Source organism: Rousettus aegyptiacus, unplaced genomic scaffold (assembly GCF_014176215.1).
Source record: "Rousettus aegyptiacus isolate mRouAeg1 unplaced genomic scaffold, mRouAeg1.p scaffold_m13_p_8, whole genome shotgun sequence".
Classification (NCBI taxonomy): domain Eukaryota; kingdom Metazoa; phylum Chordata; class Mammalia; order Chiroptera; family Pteropodidae; genus Rousettus; species Rousettus aegyptiacus.
In genome coordinates this window covers 21,084,633-21,106,222 of record NW_023416311.1, presented here as the reverse complement: position 1 = coordinate 21,106,222, position 21,590 = coordinate 21,084,633, and the positions used below count along the sequence as shown (strand labels likewise).

Here is a 21,590-nt window from a genome sequence, read left to right as displayed (position 1 = left end):
CGCCGAGTCAGCGCCCGCCGCCAGCTTCCCAAGCGGGCGGAGAATCACACGCGTACGGCGATTGGCTGCCTGGCGCCGGGCCGGGAGATGTGTCGGTCTCTCTGATTCGTGGGTTCCACGGGCTACATCGAGGGAGGCGGGTTTGGAATTGCGCCCTGTTCCGCAGGCGCTGAGGGGCGGGGGTCGGTCAGACGTCAGGGCCGAGCGTGTCCCCCCGCGTCCCTGTGTTTGCGCGCTCTTTGCTGGGACTCCCGGGGCGCCACCTGCCTAGGTTGGTTGTTACTCGAGCAACCGTGTGCCTAGACCGGCTGCAGAGCAGCCATGAGCAGGTTGCAGTCCCCGCGCAGCGCGAACCCTTCACGTGGGTTGCCTTCATCCATGAAACCCTGGGAAAGGGCAAGAAAAAGGGCTTTTCAAGGAACATTCCTACCACCACCCACCCCGCCCTCGCGCGCTTGTCCACTACTTCAAGTACCAATCTCTGTGCACGCTACTGGAGGAGGAGCTTTTATCTAAATGGAAATAACTCACAAATGCAAATATCAAAGTCACAGAATATTCCATTGCACACAAAAGTGTGAATAAATTCTGCCCCTACTACAGGGGAGGAGGACTGATACCTGAAAGAGAAGTGAAAACTGGGAAAGAAAAGGGCAAAGAGGGAAGGGAGCTCATGGGGAGAGAGCTGAAATTCCACAACTAAAATCAATTTCACGTTTACAATTACTTCTGTGAAAACGAATAAAGGAAACCTCATTTATAATGAAGTTGGGAAGCCTCGAAGGGGGCGAGCTCAGACACAAACCACTCACTGCACCTCGCAGACTCCAAGAGGAAGCTAAGGGGGTCCCACGAGGAAGATGCTACTTTACTACTCCAGCAAAAGGAAGATTTTCTTCTTACTCAGCAACAACGAAGCCAATGAGCAGCTATCACCACCCTGAACTCTTGCTGTCCTTCAGTAGACTTCCTATTATTCCCGAATAAGCCTATATTGCTGGTAAAATAAAAATTTTATTTTTAAGGTTGGTACTCCCTATGTTGTGGCAGCCAGCCCCGGAAAGACACACGGACCACCAGAACTCAGTGAGTGAGTGAGTTATAGGAAACACTCTTTATTCAGCCAGCTGAGTCTGCCAGGGGTACACAGACCCCCAAATTAAGCAGCCCTGAAATGTAGAGGTACAGGGTTTTTAAGCTCAAAATCCCATTCTTCATTCTGTCTAAACACAAAGGGCTATCTTTCTTCTGTTCACTACCTGTCTACTCACAGGTCAGGTGTGTAAGTGGGGTTACAGAAGCAGAAAGCTTGTTTAGAATGTTATGTTCCTTTGAGTAACAGCCTAAGTTCCCATGGGCATAGCCATGTTCTCATGGACATAGCCAAGCAGTAATTTTCCTGCAAATAATAAATTTCTAGCAGTCATTTTTCAGCCATTACACCTACAGGCATATTCGTACCAGGCTCTGTCAAAGCAATTATTTCAACTCTATGAACACAAATTGGAGAAAGCATCCATTTAGGAATCTAACATCTATGTTCAAAATCGCTGTCTACCATCCTGGAAAGATTTTTGTTATCTAGATAACGGGGTCTATAGAATATGTACCTTAGGGAGTTACTGTAAAAATCAAATAAGGTCCACACAAAACCTTGTACACTAATATTCATAGCAGCGTTATTCATAAGAGACAATAGAATGGAAACAAACCAGATGTTTATCAACCGATGAAACAAAATGAGGCATATCCATACAATGAAATACTACTCATGCATAAAAAGGAATAAAGTTCTGACGCATGTTACAACATGAATGAATCTTGAATATATTATGCTAAGTGAAAGAAGCTAGTCACAAAAGACCACATATTGTATGAGTCTATTTATGTGAAATGCCCAGAGTAGGCAAATCCATATAGACAAAGAGTAGATTAGTGGATGCCTTAGGCTGAGGGGATTGGGGGAAAATGAGAAGTGACTGGTATTGGGTATAGGATTTCCTTTGGGGTGGTTGATGAAAATGTTCTAAAATTGATTGTGGTGCTGGTTGCACAATTGTATGACTATACTAAAAATCATTGATTTGTGTATTTTAGGTGAATTTTATGGTATATGAATTATATCTCAATAAAGCTGCTACTTCAAATGAGACAGCAAACCTCTGAAAGTCCTTAGCTACGGTGCCTCTGGAATGGTTCAGTATATCTAACTTGATTTTTTTCTTTATTCAATTAGCAAACTCTTTTAAGCATTTGATCTGAGGTGCTGTGAGAGATGCCTGCAGTCCTGGCAGGATGCCTGGTGCTTGGAGCAACAAGGTCACGCTACAGGGAGGGCGCACACGCCTTACCTATTCTGGGACTTCTCGCTCTAGGCACAAGGATAAGAAAAGGAGAGGGAGTAGCTGATAACACGGTGGTGGCCTTGAGGCTGAATTTGGGAGTTGGCTGTAATCTGTATTTACTAATCTGATAAACCAGTTTTGGGAGAGGGAGAATAAAAAGCCATGGAGACAGGGCTGGGGAAGCTAGTATTGCCATTCATCCCCTCCCCTTTATCCTTGTTAGTTAATGCATTTCCAGACTCCGACTCTTCTTCCTAACCATCTCTGCAACATGAGGTAATTTAAAGAAATACCCACCATATTTTTCTTTGGAACATTAAGTCAAATGAAAATGATTTGACCCAACATGCTTTGGGGTGGTAGAAATGGGGCAGTAGGATTACAAAGAGAAAAGGAAGGAAGGAGATAGCACTCAACAAAATGATTATAGATAGATCCAAAGTCATTTAACCAGCTTTTAAAGTTAAAGACTATGTCCCATTCTGCCTCTGCATTCCAGACGCCTTTATGAAAAGAGCTCACCATAACCTGAGTAAGCCAAAGCTACTGCCAGCACCACTGGACATTAATCCTATAAAAACAGCCCCTGCCATCCTCTTCACAAACCAGAAAAATAGCCCTCTGAGATGATCTCCACACGCCCAGAAAATACTTCATCTACCTACAAGACTTCACAAAAGAAATGAGTAGCTGGGGCAGGGCGGGGGAGTGAGGGGGGAAGGAGACAGCATTTGTATCTCACATATTAAACTCTGAGAACAGATTCTAGATGAATATAAGAACAAGAGACACACATGCCTTCAGTGAAATCTGGCAGGGAGGTTGGCTCCCTACCTGTCACAGTCAGGATGTTTCCACTAGCATGACAGCTTCAGGTGGCCCCAGGGCCACACAACAACAAGCAGCCAGAGGCTTGGACTGAAGCAAAGCTCAGGGTCATTTGAGAACAAAACTTTTCTGCTTTCCAAACCTACCCTCAACACATAGAGTGTGAGGGGGAGCAGAGTTTTGCCACCCCAAATATGCCTTTTTTTGGATATTTTAAGCTGGTTATTTTTAACCAAAGACTCAGGAAGAATCTTCAACCTTTCCCCTAACTGCCTAAAAGGATTTAGATAGAAGATCTGCTCCAGGAAAAGAACTATCATTATAGATAATTGTAGTTTAATATGAACTAGTATGTAATAAACAGGGAAGGACCTTTGATCAAGGTTCTCTTAGAGTCCCATTGTTAAAGGTGGTCCATCAAACATTTGTTTACCAAACATTTGAATCCTTCCTCCCCTTCGAGGCCCCAGGCCCCACCCCTTAACTCAAGATGGCAAATAAGTTGCTACTGCTCAATTTGTCCTCAGGCCCCATGTTCTTATAGAATCCTGGCACATATATATGTAAAATTTGGTTATTTTCTCCTGTTAATCTGTCTCATGTCAATTTGATTACTAGACCAGCCAAAAGAACTAAGAGAGGAGAGAAATTTTTTCCTTCCTCACAGAACTAATAAGGAAAAAGACTCAAAAATATACTCTTAAGTGAAGAAAACAAAGTTAAAAACAACATGCATAATAAGCTCATTGTGTTTTTAAGTACGCATACATGTACACACATGCTTGTGGTTTTCAGAGACTATCTCAAGAAAGATGCACAGTAAACTGACAACAGTGGTTGTTTCTGAGAGGGAAACTGAGGGACTTGGGCACAGGAGTAGAAAAGAGATTTATTTTTCACTGTATACTCTTTGGAACTTTATGCCATATGCTTGGATTACCTATTCAAAATGAAAAAATAAATAGATAAATTCATAACTTTTTAGAAAAGGAACTTTCTCCTGGAAAACTCACTGTTTAAGCCTGTATGGACGTCTAGTTCACATAACATTCCTATTTCTCTGTGTAATTTAATAAGCCTCAGATTGAGTACGTATATTCTGAACACTTCACATCTATTATTTCCTCTCAACCTTACCTTTTCTAGGTGATAGTTCAGACTCAGATAACCTTATCTGAGAGCATAGACAGCTTTGCCCCCTGACCAATATGAAATTCTAAAGGCTGTTTTTCAAACAGCCTGGACAAAACCAGCAGGCCCAAGAAGGGAAAGTGGACAATTGCTGACACCCTATTGAGAGCCCAGAAGTCGCTGCCCTCCAAGCCAGCCTTTGCACAGCTTCTGCCTCAGGGATTCATCTCCCAGGAAGAAGGCCCACCCAAAGGTAAATGAGGACCCCTTACCACGGTAATCTCGCCCCCTGGAAGTAAAATCTTTGTGCAACACACCTAGGAACATTCCGACTTTGAGGAGAATTGAAGAGGCAGCACAGCACTTTTATTTCTTGAGGGTAGGGGCAGGTGTGGCCTTTGATTTGGCTTATGGAAGGACAAAAGTTGCAGATCTTCCTTCATGGCATTTCCATTCTTGAATCTGGCATATAGAGAGGATAGTGCAGAGGTGGGAGATGGGATTGGGGCCCTCAGAAATGGAAAATTGGGGAAGAGAACAATGCAAGTTCATACTTTTTTATTCTCTACCCTAGCCCAAAAGAGTTGGAAATGAGGGTCAGGAATAAGGGTTTTGGACACAGAAAAAGGAGAGGACAGGCTACCTTTGCAATGCAAATGCAGAAGCCAAGATCTTTTAGAGAGCACAAACATGGCTGTGGGAGGAAGTGAGGACAAAGGTAGTTCTTAAGGGTAAAGGCAGAAATGGTGATGACAGAAGATGATTTGTCTGCCTCCCCTCCATCTTGTTCCAAGCACAGGTGCTAACTGAATGAATGGATGGGTGAATGAATGGATTAGTAAAAGCTGCAGCTATCAATGAAGGCCAACAGGGCAAAGCAGAGAGGGACACAGGGAAGAGAATAAGAGGGAATTCCAGAGCCAAAGTTCCTTCATGGGGAATTGAGGGTGAACTTTCATTTGACTTAAAGTGACCCAAAAGCCCTGGCTGACTTGAGATAAGATAAAACACTTACCTGCAAAAAGCAACAAAGAACCAATGAGCTGCAGGAGACAACTTCACAATTCTCTTGAAACTTGTGGGATAGTGGGATTTGAGACAAAAAGAAAATGGTGATACAACTTAAAGAAAAAGAAAAAAAAATGAGCATGCCTCCTCACTTTCCTCACCCCTAGATCCAGGAAAACTGGCTAGGTCAGGCCCTTAGCCACATCATCATTTTAAAATGAGAATCCAGCCCAGCCTATGAGCAGGCATTTTCCAAATGGCTACACAGAATTTCTTTACCTTCCAAAAATACCTCTTCATGCGACTCCTGCCAGGGAGGGAGGGCCACATGCCCAGACTGTTACCAACCAATTGGGCTTCCTGAGCCCAAGAGCTGCCACCCGCATGCTCTGCAGACCCCTGCTACAGGAAATGCCCACTGCTCCATGGGTAAAGCCAGCCAGACAGCTACTGGTACTGAGCCAAAGACGAGGAACAAAGCATGCTCTAGTTCCATGTATGACAAGAGATCAAATAACTTCCAGGAGTGTTTTCTAAACCTAGCTATGCCTATAAACCACCTGTACAGCTTTGTAAAATAAATGCCAGGCTTCTTGTTAGTTTTATGAAGCAGAAGCTCTGGGAAACAGGGATGGGAGTAGTGACTAGGAGGTAGCACAACAGGGACTTCAGAGAGGCTATTTCGTGATATTCTGTTTCCTGACCTGGGAATTACCTGATTTGTTCATTTTGTGAAAATTCATCACACTATTCACACTCTCTTATACAATGATCCAATGAAGAAAATTTAACATTGATAAACTACTATCTAATATAGTCTATATTCAAATTTCCCCAGTTGTACCAATTATGTCCTTTACAGCTATTTATTCCTTTGAATCTGTATGTTGCATTTAGTTGTTATATCATTTCACTTCAGTCTATTTTAATCTGGAATAGTTTCTCAATCTTTGTTTTTCTTTCTTGAGAGACACTAGTTATTTGTAAAATAACCTTCAACTTGAATTTGTCTTCTGTCTAAGGTAATACATTTGGAGGGCTGTAATGTCCCAGAAGTGATGTTGTGCCTTTCTCAGTATATCACAGCAGGAGGCACACAAAATCAGTTTGTCCCATTATTGATGATGTTAATTTTGATCATCTGCTTAAGGCAGTGTTCACCAGTTTTCTTCACTGTGAAGTGACCATTTTTCCATTTGTAAACTTATAAGTAATCTGTTGAAATTACTTATTATTTCAGAGACTGTGGCAATATCATATTCCCTTTCTGATAATGATTCTTGCCTGGCCCTGCTTTGCTTGCCAGTCATTTGAGGGAAGTAGAGCTGTCCTGCACCTAGAGGCTGAGGTGCTAGAGATCACAGAGCCAGGTAGGGCAGAAAATGAAAAGCAACTGGCACAGAAAACTGTGCAGAGAGCAGGGAAGGCCACCTGAATGCTATGCAGGGAGCTCAACTCCCTGCATAGCATTCAAGCTGTAGCTCACTGAGTTGTGGGTGGTAGGTATCCAATGCCCCTTTCAGTGCCACCAGGCACCCCAGGGCTTGCCCTTCTCCCAATCAATCATGCTTTGGAGAAGGACCGTTTTTCAGGAAACAAGACTGTTCTTACCTCCCTATTTCCCTGCGGCCCCAGATGATCCAAGGGGGAGGGGAGTACCCCAGAGGCATTATTTCCAGAATATTTCCAGAGGTCTAGCAAATCTGAAAGGTTCTAAAACAGTGGGCCAGGACGGGCTCTCCTAGTCAGGCTTTCCCATACACCTCCTTCCTGGTTACTCTGCTCCTTGCAAATATTTGCTTTGCCGTTGGACACAACCCTGGGCTGGCAGTCAAGGTGGAATGGAGAAGGTGCATACCCACAGGACACATACAGCCCTGGACAAATTGGCCATGAGCTCTTGAATGACTGACAAAGAGTATATTAGTTTCCTGTGGCTGCCATAAAAAATTACCACAAACCAGGTAGCTTAACCCAACAGGAATTTATTCTCTTATTGTTCTGTAGGTCAGAAATCAGAAATTGAAGTGTCAGCAGAGCAATGCTCCTCCTGCAGTTTCAAGAAAGGGAAAATTCTTTCTTGCCTCTACCATCTTCTTCTGGCATTTCTTGGTTTCCTTGGCTGCATTCTCCAATTTCTGCCTCTGGGGTCGTATTGCCTCCTCCTCTCTCTTGTAAGGAAATCTGTCGTTGAATTTCTAGCAGGATCCTGGGAACATCAAGATAATCCAGAATGATCTCACAGTGAGATCCTTAACTTAATCACATCTTCGAAGACCCTTTTTCCAAATAAGGTTACATTTATAGGTTCTGGAGGTTAGCAGATATTTTGGGGGAATCACCATTCAACCCACTACAGAAAGTATCCATGTGCTGTCTTCCCTTCTGTACAAATCTTAATTTTCCACATGTTTCTCTAAATGAATCCTATATTGGTAGTTAGAAGTCATTAAAGTAGTCCCTGATAGTTGTTTTGGCCTTAACCAAATATTTTTGTCTTCCCCACCATACACACACAAAATATAACTACACACAGGGATTTACACATTGTATACAGGCACTTGTACAGATAATATGCATGTATGCAGTATGCATTCATTCAACACATTTATTGAATGCCTACCATGGGCCAGGCCCTGTGTAGTCACTGGAAACACAACAGTACTGCCTGTCATCCTGACTGTTTTGTAACTACTAATTTGTACTTAATACCTTCACCTTTTTCACCCAGCATCCCCAACCTCTTCCCATCTGGCAATCACCTCTATTTATTAGACAGAAGTTTAATCATGAAACACTGGTCATGAAATAACATTATTTGATTTTTAAAAAGCAATTTTTAAATATGATGAGGATCTGGAGTTGTAAGATAATTTTGTGCAAATATTTCCAAATGTTGAAAAAAACTGACCTTTTATTAGTTTGGAGAATGTGAGTAACATATTTAAATATTTTTCTGTAACTCTTTCATCATATTTAAACATAGCAGTGTACAGGGATGCTATAACACCAGGATACTGAAAATCATTGCTGAACTCACCAATGTGATATTGTAATATAATACGAAATACATGTATTTAGACTTTGTTCTAGGATCCTGGCACAGAACTCCTAAACTGCTTGTCTTGTCCTGAAGGATAAGGGTAAGAGGAGCATCTTTTGTTATTCATAATAAGCTGCTTTCGACCACACAAGTTTAAGTTAATGAGCACTTAGCTTTGGATTGGAAGTTGGTTGTCAAAAGAACCAACCACCTCATCAGAGAGTTGGAACTTTTAGCCCCATTTCTCAAACTCTGGACTGAGTGATCCTCAATTGCTAAGGGTTTAATCAATCGTATCTATGTAATAGAATCTCCATAAAACCTTAAATAAATGAATTTGGAGAGCTTCCAGATTAGTGAACACATTTCCGTGCCGGAAGGGTGACATACCCCAAACTACATGGGGACAGGAGCTTGGGATCCTTCCAGGCCTCCCATTTCACCTGGCTGTTTATTTTGTATACTTTTTAATGTCCTTTATAGGTAAAGTGTTTCTATGAGTTCTGTGGACCCCAGGAAGAAAGATTCATTTGATGTGAATTCCAAGAAGGAATTTATCTGCTGAGATGAACTTCCCGTGATCAACCAAGGCCCAAATTTTATAAATAATAAGTGCCTAGAAGCCGTTCGCTGACAGAGGCTTCTCACTTCAGACTGACCAATGGACTAAGACCTGCTCTGTTCAATCAGAACTGGTGCAGAATGACCAGTCAGGACACATAATGCTGATCAATCAGGACTGTGTAATTCAGACCAACCAGAACTGCACTAATCTGGATACCTATTTACATAAAATAGACCTAATTGGGAACCTAGGCAGGAACTTCCTCTATAAATTGTCTTGGCAGAGCACAATTTAGGTTGTTAGCTGCATCTGTATCTCCTGGGCTGCAGCTCTTTTTGCTCAACTAAATGCTTTTTTATTCTTTATTACAGTCTAAAATCAATTTTGGTTTATAGTTCTGTGATCTGCTTTAGCAAATTATCTAACCTGAGCAGGGAGTTGCAAGTATGGAAGGCCCAGACTTGCAAGTGGTATCTTAAATGGGAGTCAGTCTTGTGGGAGGGACTGAGCCCTTAATCTGCGGAGTCAGCATTAACTCCAGGCAGTTAGTGTCAGAACTGAATTAAATTACAGGATGTGCAATGGGTGTCTGCAGAGAATTGAAGAATGTTTGGTGTGGAAATCCCACACTTTTGGTGTCAGAAGTGTGGTAAGTAGAGAAATTGTTTTCATTTAGGTAGGGTAACACATAATATGTCTTTAACAAATGTTTCTTGAATAAATCCTTGATATTTTAGGCAATTACCCCATCTGCCTTAAAGCTAATGAGCAAGTTTCCTTGTTCTGCCAGTGAACTAATAGCTGCTATATTGCCAAACAGGCATTTCTTGACTAAAAACTGTGTAGCATTCTGCTAGTTTTTCTTTCATCTCATAGACCAGAGCTTCCAATATAGGCCAGTATTTTGGCTATTACTAGCCCTTTACATTTTCATATAAATTTAGAATCAGCTTGTCAAGATTGTTAAGAAACATTGAGATTTTGATAAGCATATGAATAATCTATAAATCAATGCGGGGAGAATTAATCTTTATAATATTGTTTTCCAATCCATGAACATGGTATATTTCTCCAGACTTATACGTAGATTAGTGAATAAAAAAGAAGGCATCATAATAGTAGGATTGTTGGTTCAGTGGACCGCCATAGGAATGACTGACTGTCACTACTCACCCTCTAGTTACTGCCCCTCTTTCTTATTTCCTGCTTTCAAGCTGCCAGGTTATCTCATGTGACTTTGTCCCCTGACCACATCTGATTGGTTGAAGGGAAGACCCCAGCTAATCTAATGAGAGCCTTGTCATGGATTTTTGGACCAGAGGCTGAAAAAGAATTGAAACAGGCTCTTTGGGTGTCAGAGGTTGTTAGAATGTAAAATTTAGGAGCTTTTCCGTAACCATGTCTCAGATCACATGAACTAAAGGGTTGGAAGCAAGCACAATGCTTAGAAAAAGGGGTAAAGCTCAGAGACGCTGTTGGTGTTTGAGTCTCTAGCTCCATATAATTTTTTTGAGTCCTAAGTGTATTCTTGCTCATGGATTTCAAAAGACCCATTATTTAAGAGATCCATGGGTTCCAAGAGTCTACTTTTCCTTATAATAAATCCAACTTTAGGCTTAAACTAGTTTGAATTGGGTTTCTATCGCAACCAAGAGTCCTAACTAATGCAGGTGAGTAGACTTAAACCAACATTCTCAAATATATGTCAGGTAAGCCGGCCTGGGCATATGACTGTAATAGGCTCATAGTTTGAATTGCACTCCATTGGTGTCCCTAGACAGAGCAGCTGGCAAACAACTTTTGTTCCCTTTCTCTGCAGGAATTTTAGCACCTTTGCTTGGGATAGATAATCTAAAGTGGTCTCCTTTAACCTCTTTTTTTTTTTTTTATGCAGGATTTATCTAATGTAATACTTGTCTAACTTTTATGTTTGGATTCCAAACTTTGAATTTAATTACCATATTTGTCATTAAGATTAACCAGATGATCACTCTAAGGCTGTTGTAGACATAACTGGCAAAAGCTGCATATGTCAAGAGCTCCCCAAAATAAGATGCAAACCCAAGATGAAACTTCGAGAGAAATACTAAAAATCTTCACTACTTCTGTCTCTCTTCATAATGACCCTATAAACATGAGGCATAGGGTGTTACAGTGATAGGAGGGTAAAATTCTGAATTTGGGGAAGATTGGGGGGAATACTGTGATGCAGGTAAAGGATTTTCCTATATAGATACAAACAGTCCTCAACTTTGCTAAATTCAAGTATCGAACAATCTATACTTTCATATATTTCACACACTATACACTGAAAAACCTAATGCACTTTTCGTGTGTTTGCATGTTTTTCAGTTTTTTTCTTGTAATTGATGTCTAGTTTCATACCGTTGTGATCCAGGGAGATTCTTGATATGATTTCAATCCTCTTAAAGATATTGAGACTTGTTTTGTGGCCTCATATGTGGTCTATCTTGGAAAATGTTTCATGTGCACTTGAAAAGAATGTACTGCTGCTTTGGGGTAAAATGTTCTAAAAATATCAATTAAATCTGTCTAGTCTAATATCTTATTTAAGGCCTCTGTTTCCTTGTAGATTTTCTGTCTGGATGATCTAGCCATTGATGTCAATGGGCTATTAAAGTCCCCAACTATACCTGTATTACTATAATCTCTCTCTTTATGTCAGTAAATATTTGCTTTATATATCTAGGTATTTACATATTTACAAGGGTTATATCCTCTCGTTGGATTGATCTCTTTATCTTTATGGAAGATAAAAGTGTCCCTTTTTGTCTCTTATGTTAAAGTCTATTTTGTCTGATATAAGTATTGCTATCTCAGCTTTTTTGTTTGTTTCTATTTGCATAACATATCTTTTTCTTTCCTTTACTTTCACAATGTACTTTTCAAAGGCCCAATTTAAACTTTTAACTCTCAGCCAACTCAGGATGATTTCAGACTAACTTAATGGAGGTGCTGTGTAGCTGCCAACAGTTCCACTTCGGTAATCATCAGTTGTCATCATTATCGGTATAGCAATTGATGTCATTACTTAAATATTTAGTTAAACAGAAAATATACAAATGAAGGTCATTATCAGTGATGAGAAACAAAGGTCTCATAAACTTAACCTAGTTGAGACAAAAGTGGAAATGATTAGCTAGGCCCAAATTGGTGAATCTTTAGCTTTAAGTTAGATGTTCATCACACTGAAACTAGTTAATTGTGCATTTCTGTACGGAGGGAAAAAAATCAACTTATGTAGGACAATAAAGGACCCTGTAGACTCTAAGAAAGTGCATTCTTTTGGACAGAGTCTGAAATGTTATATGCCTGCTCCCATGGCCCTGAGATCCTAATGAAGCCAGCCAAGTTTCCTGAGATTCTACATGGCAGGCTGCTCTTGGCCTTTTCTATGTTACCCTGACAACACCAAGAATGTCCTAGTCACTATACTTTAACAGGTTTTTAAAAGTTTTATTATGTTTCAAGCTTTCTAAATCAAGTTTATTTTACTCTGTAATATAGATATCTCTACAACTATCTATATCTAGATGATGATAGAGATGATGATGATAGGTGATAGATGATGATAGATAGATAGATAATAGATACATAGATATTCAGTAGGACTTATAAAACCCTCCAGTCAGTGGTGTCCGAGTCTGATTCTCCAAGGGAAAAAGGATCCAGACCTCAAGGTCTGAGAGTGGGAATTCTAGAATTTCTGAACTAATAAGTTAGAATAGCTTAGGAATGTGCTGTCTGTTGGGGACTAGCCACATAAGGACACATTTTAATCATTAATGCTGATACAGGCCAGATTGCTTTCCAAGAAACCCTACCCTGTCACTTTTTCCAGCCATTCTTGTTTGAGGACACAGAGGAAATTAAGCAAGCTTGTGTATTCTTGAAAGGAAAGCTCTCTGAGTTTTGTGGCCAGAGTTTCAGCAAGAATGTGTGCAATAACAGAAAGAACAGCTCCAGGCAAGAGAAAGGGATTTGGCCACTGGCCACTTCCAGTAAGCATACTCCTCCAGGTTTGGAAGCCACAGAATAGAAACCACCTCCAGAATCCAAATATGACCCCATTTCCCCTGTGCTCCTGAAATATGGCCAGGGCTCACTTCTTATCCAATTACTAGATCTCAAGAGATTTTGCAATTTGAATAATTGATCTGGTATGAGGCAGCTAAGTACCCAGTACTATTAGATCCAGAGTTTTTAAATTAAGTTACTTTAAGGTCAATAAACAAATATAATATTCATTTCCAAACAAAATAAGGAACCGAGATTCTCAGCTATTGCACTAGGATGATGAAGTTTGCCGCTTGCTTACTTGTAAGGAAAGGAAATGAGTTGGGAGCTCTCTGTCCTGCTTTCTCCTCCCAGTCTGGGTTAACATTCCAGGAACACAACTCACCTCTGAAGAACAAAACTATTCAGAGGCTTAACTTTTCTAGAGCTGAGATCTTTCCATTTTACTCAACAGTACAATACTCCATGGTGGAGATTGAGGTCTCTCATCCTCTATCATCAGATTTGGGTCAGGAAGACAGAAGGACTGCGGTATTTAAAGGAAGAGTTTAATACAGGAAATTAAGTGCTTATAAAACCACTGAACATGCTGGAGGAACAAGGGTCAAGGATGCCTCCTCCAGCTCTGAGGAACGCTACTAACTTTCAGAGATTCAGAAATTTGCTAGAACCACAAGAATTCATCACCAATGATCCCAACTGCCTGCAGCAAGATTAGTAATTCACAGGGGAACACATGAAAATCTCTGCAAAGCCTCACATCTACTGAAGGCCCTTCTGCTGAAGAAGTAGTTACATAGCCTTTGTCCCTCTTCTGCCTACAAAGCTCTCATGAGTGGTGGAATCTAAACTGGGACAGAGGTTTCTAGGAAAAAAAAGACTTCCAGGCTTATAGACCCTGAGATACAGGAAAGAGTGAAGAAGGGAGCCATGGTGCTAAGTTGTCAACAGAAATTCTGCACACAGTCTTTAGTCTTCTTTTATCGTAGCCCAGAATTTCTCTCTCATTCCTTCTTTCTTTTTGATTCCCACTTCAATTCACTCAAAGGAATTCCTAATCCTGATAGGGTACCAGACCAAGATTACTTTACAATTTAAATTACTCCTCACATTCTTTCTTTCTCCCCCAACCCCATCTCTTTCCCTCTCTCCCTCTCCCCATCTAGTTAGCTTCACTTTGTACTCCATAGGGTTCTGTAAATAGTAATATAAATGGAGCCACTTTAAAATGAAGCACACTTGCCATGCTAGAGGAACTGCCTTGCACATTTTATACCTCAAACCTTGGACTGTTAAAATAGGGAAAAATAAACTTTGAACTAGGCCTAAGCAACATTGTGTCCAAAAAGAAACTGGTTGCAAAGATAACAAAAAGCAGTAGTTATGACTACAAACTGAAAATTTAAAACATTGTTTAGAATTACCATCACTGTACTATGTTATCTGTACCAATAGACATGCCTTCCATCTATTGATGTAATTGTTCCCCTTCTCTTTCTCATAAATACTCATTGCTTTTATTTCTTAATTGAAACACTGTTTGGGCTTCTGCCTGAATCAGTGTGTCCTGAATAGGTATTCTTATTGATCCCAAATAAATGCTGTTTGCCTCTCACTTTTCAAAAAGACTTTTTATTTGGGGGTTATAGGTTGTAAGCACCATCCACTTTACCATTCCTTTGCCATCCTCTGCTGTCTATATAGTTGCTAACAGTCTGGGCTTTGGAGTCAGACCTGGATTCAAAGGACTCTGCTACTACCTGCTGTGTACATTTACATCACCTCTCTAGGCTTCAGTTTCTTCATCCATAAAATAATATGATAATAGCAACACTTCCTGGTAAGGTTTAATAAATTATGCCTGTAAAGTGCTTAGCACAGGCTCATGAAAAGCACTTAATATGTGGTAGTTATTCTTCATATATAAATTTAACACATGTTATTATGCCAAGAATTAGGGATCCAGTGTTAAACAAGATTCCTGCCATGGTGGAGTTTAAATTCTAATGCAAGATATAGAAAAATACACATCTAATTATTTAATTATTTAAATGTAATTTCCTTAAGTGAGACAATGGAGAAGCAGAGTGCTATAAGATCGTCTAAAGAGTGGGGAATGGAACCTGGTCGAGGGCCCAGCATCACAGCTGGTCAGAATTACATAGCTTCATGTTCAACTATGGAATAAGCTCAGGTCTCCAACTGCAACATCAAGAGATCTGGCTGCCCTTTCTCTCACCCCATCCTGCTTCACACCAAAGGATTCTCCTATGAGCACAGTTCCCCAGCCTTGAAGCTTGAATTGAAAGAGTCCATCCAAAGCTCTGGGGGAAGCCAAAGCCCTAGCACATAAGAGCTTTGAGCAAAAGTTTCTTCAAGGGGATGGACACTGAAGATAAGAACTGGACTAGATGCTATCTGCGGCCTTCTGCAGATCTAACAACCTGGGATGGGGGGCAGGGGAGGTAAGAAAAAGACCACTCAAATTTTATTGCACTTCCCAGCTTCACTCTTCTAGAAGATTCAGCCGCTGGAAAGCAACCAGACTTCCAGCTGTAAATCAGTTTCAGGAGTTCTTGCTTTCTTCCCTCTCTTCCTCCCTCTCTCGCTTCCTCCCTCCTTTCCTCCCTTCTAACTTTATTTTTTCCACTGATAAAAAAAATACATACTTATCACAAACAGTTCCTCTTGGCCTTATTAATGTAGTTTTAAAAAATCATAAATAAAAACATATTTGAGGTAGATTCTTGCTGTAAAGTCCTCTAGTTTGTTCATGCCTCTCTCTATCCAAGCTATTGTCTTATGTTCTCTCATACTGACTCTGGGCTTGGTCATCCTGACTTGTATTGACCAATGGAACATTAGTGAATGTGAGGCAAGCAGAGGCTTGAGAAGTGCTCGCCCCTTGATGCTTTTGTTTGCTGCTCTTTGGAACCACAAAACTACTATGAGAAGAAGCCTGGGCTAGCCTTTGGAAGATGAGAGATCACATGGAACAGGGATGAACTGTCCCAGACGAGGCTCCCTTACACCAATTAGCCTGGCAACAACCAGACGTGTGAGTGAGGCTATCTCAGACTATCCAGACCAAACCACAAAATATCTAGACACACGAAAAAGGAAAATAATAAGTGCTTATTGCTACCTGACTAAATTTGGAGTTGTTCACTATGTGTTAAAAGCTGACTCATACACTAATTTATATAAAACCCTGTGACCTATTTTTTGCAGTTGGTATTTTAATATAAGCACTTTATCATATGATTGTAAGTCCTCATGAACATCTGTTTTTAACAGCCACATAATAATCCCATGAGGAATATGTATATATTACAAAATTATGGCCCTGTTGTTTGACAGTTAGAATATTTTTTAACAATTTTGGCACTCATAATATTGATGGGATGGCTATCTTTATGCTTAAAGACTTTTCCTTTATTTTAGATTATTTTCTAAGAATGTGTCCTCTGGAGCAGAATCATAGAGTCAAAGTGAAAGGTCTTTTATTTTATTTATCTTCCAACTATGAAAATTTAAACAAATAAAACATTAAAGAGAAAAATGAAATGCATCCTATGTACCGGCAATCCGCTTCGACGATTATCATATTTTGCCATTCTTGTTTCATGTATCTGTTCCCCACCCCTATTTTTCCTGAAGTATTTTAATCTATTGTTTAATCTACACATTTTAAATATGTATTTCAACTAAAAACAAAACAAAACATAAGCACAATTCCATTATTACACCTAACAGCGTGAACAATAATACATTCATATCTGCCAAAATTTGATCCATATTAATTTTCCCTGATCGTCTAATTTGTTTAGATCAGGATGCAGAGAAATTTTGGGCTGGTGCATGTATTAACTTATTGCTCTTATAAATTTCCTGTAAATTGAATTGGGTTGATTGCACCCTTACAATTACATTTAACATTTCTCTAGCTTCCATGTTTCCTGACAGTCCAGACTATGCCTGATTAAATTAATGTGTGTGTGTGTGTGTGTGTGTGTGTGTGTGTGTGTGTGTGTGAGAGAGAGAGAGAGAGAGAGAGAGAGATTTTTTTTTTTTTTTGCCGGGAGAGGGGCAAGAATATTTCATTGGAGGTGATATGTTTCTTATTATGTCACATCAAAAGATTCAGACCATCCGTTAAAATAGCACCCTTTTCACCAGCAGTGCCCTTGGGGACATCCGGACCCCTCCGGACAGCATGCAGGTGACAGGTTATGGCAGGGCCTCCTGAGCACACTGGGCTCAGGGCGGGAAGGCTTGGGCTGGAAGCTCTGCAGGGGACACCGTGGGCAGACCCGGGTGAGGATGGCAACCCTGCCCAGAAGCCGCTTAACATCCTGCTGCAAAACCTGTGCTGCTGGTTCCTTAGCAAGAGCAAAATTGATACAGCCAAGCAGTTCTAGTATGCTGTGCGTGTTATTGGCAGCAGCTTTGATCCAACTGTTGACAGATGAATTTCTAGTAGCCGAAAAAAACAAGAAAGAACTTAATCAACAGAGAAGAAAAGAAGATATTGTATTGTTTACAGAACTCCACAGAAAACTTCATTCACAGGGAGTTTTGAAAATGAATGGTCAATTCTCTACCTCTTGCTAAGTCTTAGTGAAAATCCATGTAAGCAGTCAAACAAGGTCTCTAGCTAAGCCATGTCATTTGCTCAAGCATTACCAAGAGATGCTCACCCAGTTCTATGCTATTACGCCAGATCTCAGACTCTCCCATTACAACCAGGATCGCAGAACCCAGTCTGCACAGAGCTCTGGCAGTATGGAAAAGAGTGGCAACAACAGTTAAAGCATGTATGCTCTCAACGGCCCGATGCCTACACCACAATCTCTTTCTCTGGGACAGTCTCAACAAGTTCTAAGATTGGGAGACTATCTTCAACAGCAGTTGGGGGTCACAACTTACACAGACTTTAACTGAAAACCAGCCTTCTTTATAGACCACTACCTCAAAAGGTATTCCTAACACTGTTTCTCATAACAAGAAAAGGCCAAGAAGAGAAGGGGGTGCATGTAGTACTGTGGAAGTTAGTAGGGCAGCCCTTGTCAGAGACATTTTGTATGTATTCCAGGACATATTTGACAAAAACATCAAGAAGAGCAACACTGGAAACTGTTACAAAGTAAAGGGAAAGACAAATCTAAACAAACCTTTGAGGGATGCTGTAGCAGTTTGACCCTGCTTGGCCAACTCAAAGACTCTGGCTAACATCAGTTTTCTCATAGCTTGCCAACTGATCAACATTCTTCCTTATATCTGTAGCTATATAGGAATGATAAGACTGTATAAAAATGCCTGTTATGTTACAATCAGAGCTCAGCCTTTGGATAAGAATCCTCTGAGCTGGTGCTGGCATCAGTAAATGCTGTTTCCTGCTTATAGCCTCAGTGTCCTGTCTCTCAGTTCAAGAATGTCCCGACCCGCGGGACAGTCAACAGGGACCCTAAGACAGAACGGGGAGGGGAGGGAGACAAGACGACGCAAAGAATGGAGACAAGACAGGCTTTCTGATCAAGTCTCGTTTATTAAGGCTCGCTGCAGGCTTATATAGGGCGTGATTGGGTGATGTTGCGTTAGCGGGGCTGATTGGCCAGAGGCATTCAGGATATACTGTGTAACACAAAGGGGCCGGGCGAAAAGACCCGCGAAAAGTCCCTTCGGCGGCAAGCGAGGCAGATACATCCAGGAGGCTTACGTGGCCTTGGCGGGAAGCCCTGCTGAGCAGCCATTTTTGGCCTGGCAGCCATCTTAGTCAAAACAGCCCCCGACACAAGGATACTGCAATATTTCTAGGGGCTCGTACAGGATGCAGAGATGGCAGTTTTTAACCTCCCTTATCTTCGGGGTCTAGCCCTCAGGATGCTGGGAGAAGTGAACTTCACCTGATGTGCCAGCAGACTTATTGTCTGTGGTGGAGGACAACTCTTCCAGTGGACCAGGGTGGCTGCTCCAAGAGCACAATGGAACCCAAAGAGGCGCAGGAACCAGCCCTGGAGCACTGCCCAACTGAGTGGTAAGGACCTGGGTCTCAGGAACAGCCTGTCCTTTAGAGGACAGAGGGGAGTCTGATCAACTCCCAAGGTCACTCAATTACTCTACATTTGTTAGAGGAAACTGTGACCTCTCAAGTACATAGAGCAGAGAGTGGAGTGTGTTTACTATGTGATTGCGTGAGACTGAGATGTGACCTTGCTCCAAAGCAAGACTTGAACCCCTATCTATGAACCTCATACGGCTCAAGGTGGTGTCACTTGGTCTCTGTGAGGAGTCTACTCCAGTGATCCAAACGGGGGTTTATACCAACCCACCAATAGCTAAGAGGCGCCTGAAAGATCCCTGTGAGGGGAGCGGCCAGAGCTGGAGGTGGGTCAAGTGAATCTCTGAGTGCATGTGTGACACCGACCATGGGTGGAAGAATGGGTAGACAACAGAATAAACAAACACCTTTATATTGTATGCTTAATAATTTCAAAAAGGGTTATTCAAAAAATTATGGAATTAAACTCACCCCACAGAAACTCTGCACCCTTTGTGAGAGTGAGTGACTGGCCCTCTTTTGGCGTTGGGTGGCCAGCAGAGAGAGCACTTGATAAGGAAGTCATTGCAAAGGTTTCTCAAGTCATCACCGGTCAACCTGGCTGCCCAGACCAATTCCCTTATATCGATTTTTGGGAGGCAATACTTCGCACCCGAACCCCTTGGTTGAGAGTTTGCCTAGAAGAGAACTATACGGTCTTCCTAGCCCAAGCCTTGGAGCCCTCCCAAGGTCAATTGAAGAAAAAGAAGCCTATATTACCAGCACTAGGCCAGACTGAGCTCCATTCTTCTAGGCCACCAGGAGCCTATGGTCCAAATGATAGTCAGGGGACCGACATATTGACTTTATGGTTGACACTGGAGCTGAACACTCAGTTGTAACTTGGCCTGTGGGCCCGCTTTCTCAAAAACAATCTACCATTATGGGAGCAACCAGGAAACAAATCCGTTGCCCCTTCCTGCAGCTCCGTCGGTGCAACCTAAGAGGACAAGAAGTCTTCCTCAAATTCCTATATCTGCCTAACTGCCCCATGGCACTGATGGGATGAGAACTTTTAGGAAAACTACAGGCTCAAATTACCTTTGACACATGTGGCCAACCAGCCTTAACCTTGGGGAGGCCAGAAGCAAGGATCATGTCATTTGTGGTTCCACAAGAAGAAGAGTGGAGACACTGTAGTCTCATAGAAGGATTCCAGCAGAGACTCAAGCTCCCCTTCAAGGTGTCCAGAGTGTGGGCCAAAAACAACCCTTCAGGAATGGCCCAACACATTCCTTTAGTGGTGGTAGAGTTAAAACCAGGAGCTGAGTCAACTTGCCAAAAAGAGTATTTCATCCCCCTTTAGGCACAAATGAGGATCTGAAAACATTTAGAGAGACTTATGAAGTATGGAATTCTTCATCCCTGCCAATCACCCTGGAATATGTTTCTCCTGTCAGTTCAGAAGCCAGAGACCAATGAATACTGGCCGGTCCAAGATATATGAGCAGTCAATCAGGCAACTGTCACCTTGTACCCTGTCATCCCCAACCCATATACCCTTGTAGGCCTCATCTCCACTAAGGAAGCTTATTTCACCTGTCTAGACCTCAAGGATTCCTTCTTCTGCATTCACCTGGCTCCTCAGAGTCAACCAATCTTTGTTTTCCAATGGGAAAGCCCCGAAAGTAGAGACAAGGGCCAGTTAATATGGACACAGCTGCTTCAGGGGTTCAAGAACTCCCTGACCATCTTTGGGACAGTTCTAGCCTCAGATTTAAAGGCCTTCCCAGCAAATCAACACAGCTGTACATTACTCTAGTATGTAGATGACCACCTCTTAGCAGGAATGACATATGAGGAATGCATGGAAGGAACACATCTACTCAATCTCCTCTGGGAAGCAGGTTACAGGTCTCTAAAAGGAAGGCTCAAATCTGCCAAGATAGAGTCAAATACATCAGCTTCCACCTGTCGTAGAGACAATGCCAACTCGGCCCCAAAAGGAAACAAATGATCTGCTCAATTCCCATCACTACCACCTCATAACAAGTCCATGAATTCCTTGTAGCAGCTGGCTTCTGCAGAATCTGGATACCTAATTTCTCCATCCTGGCCAAACTCCTCAATGAAGCCATGAAATGGGGAGAACAGGAGTGCCTACTCTGGGAATCTACATAACAGAAGGTCTTTAAAGAAATCAAATGGGCACTCACTAATACCCCAAACTAGGACTCCCAGACTTAACCAAATGTGTCTTTCTGTACGTACATGGGTGTCACAGTAGCGGTCTTAACCCAACTGCTAGAACCCTGTGGCTTATATCTCCGGATAGTTTGACTCTGTCACCCAGGGCTGGACACCCTGCTTATGAGCATTCACAGCTATGGTCTTCCTTGTGGTCAGAGGCCAACAAACTTACTATAGGGAAAGAACTGACAGTTCGAGTACCACATTCAGTAATAACATTACTGGAGTACAAAGGACAATGTTTGCTAACTAATGCTTGGGTGGTCAGATCCCAAGGAATGTTATGCAAGAATCCACACATCCACCTAGAACCTTGTACCCTTCATACCTAGTCAAACCATG

General features: G+C 41.7%; 1 pseudogene; it reads left to right on the top strand.

Annotated features, from left to right (window-relative positions):
- Positions 1-17,190: 17,190 nt before the first annotated feature.
- LOC107507420 lies at positions 17,191-18,158 on the top strand (annotated as a pseudogene).
- The last annotated feature ends 3,432 nt before the right edge of the window (positions 18,159-21,590 follow it).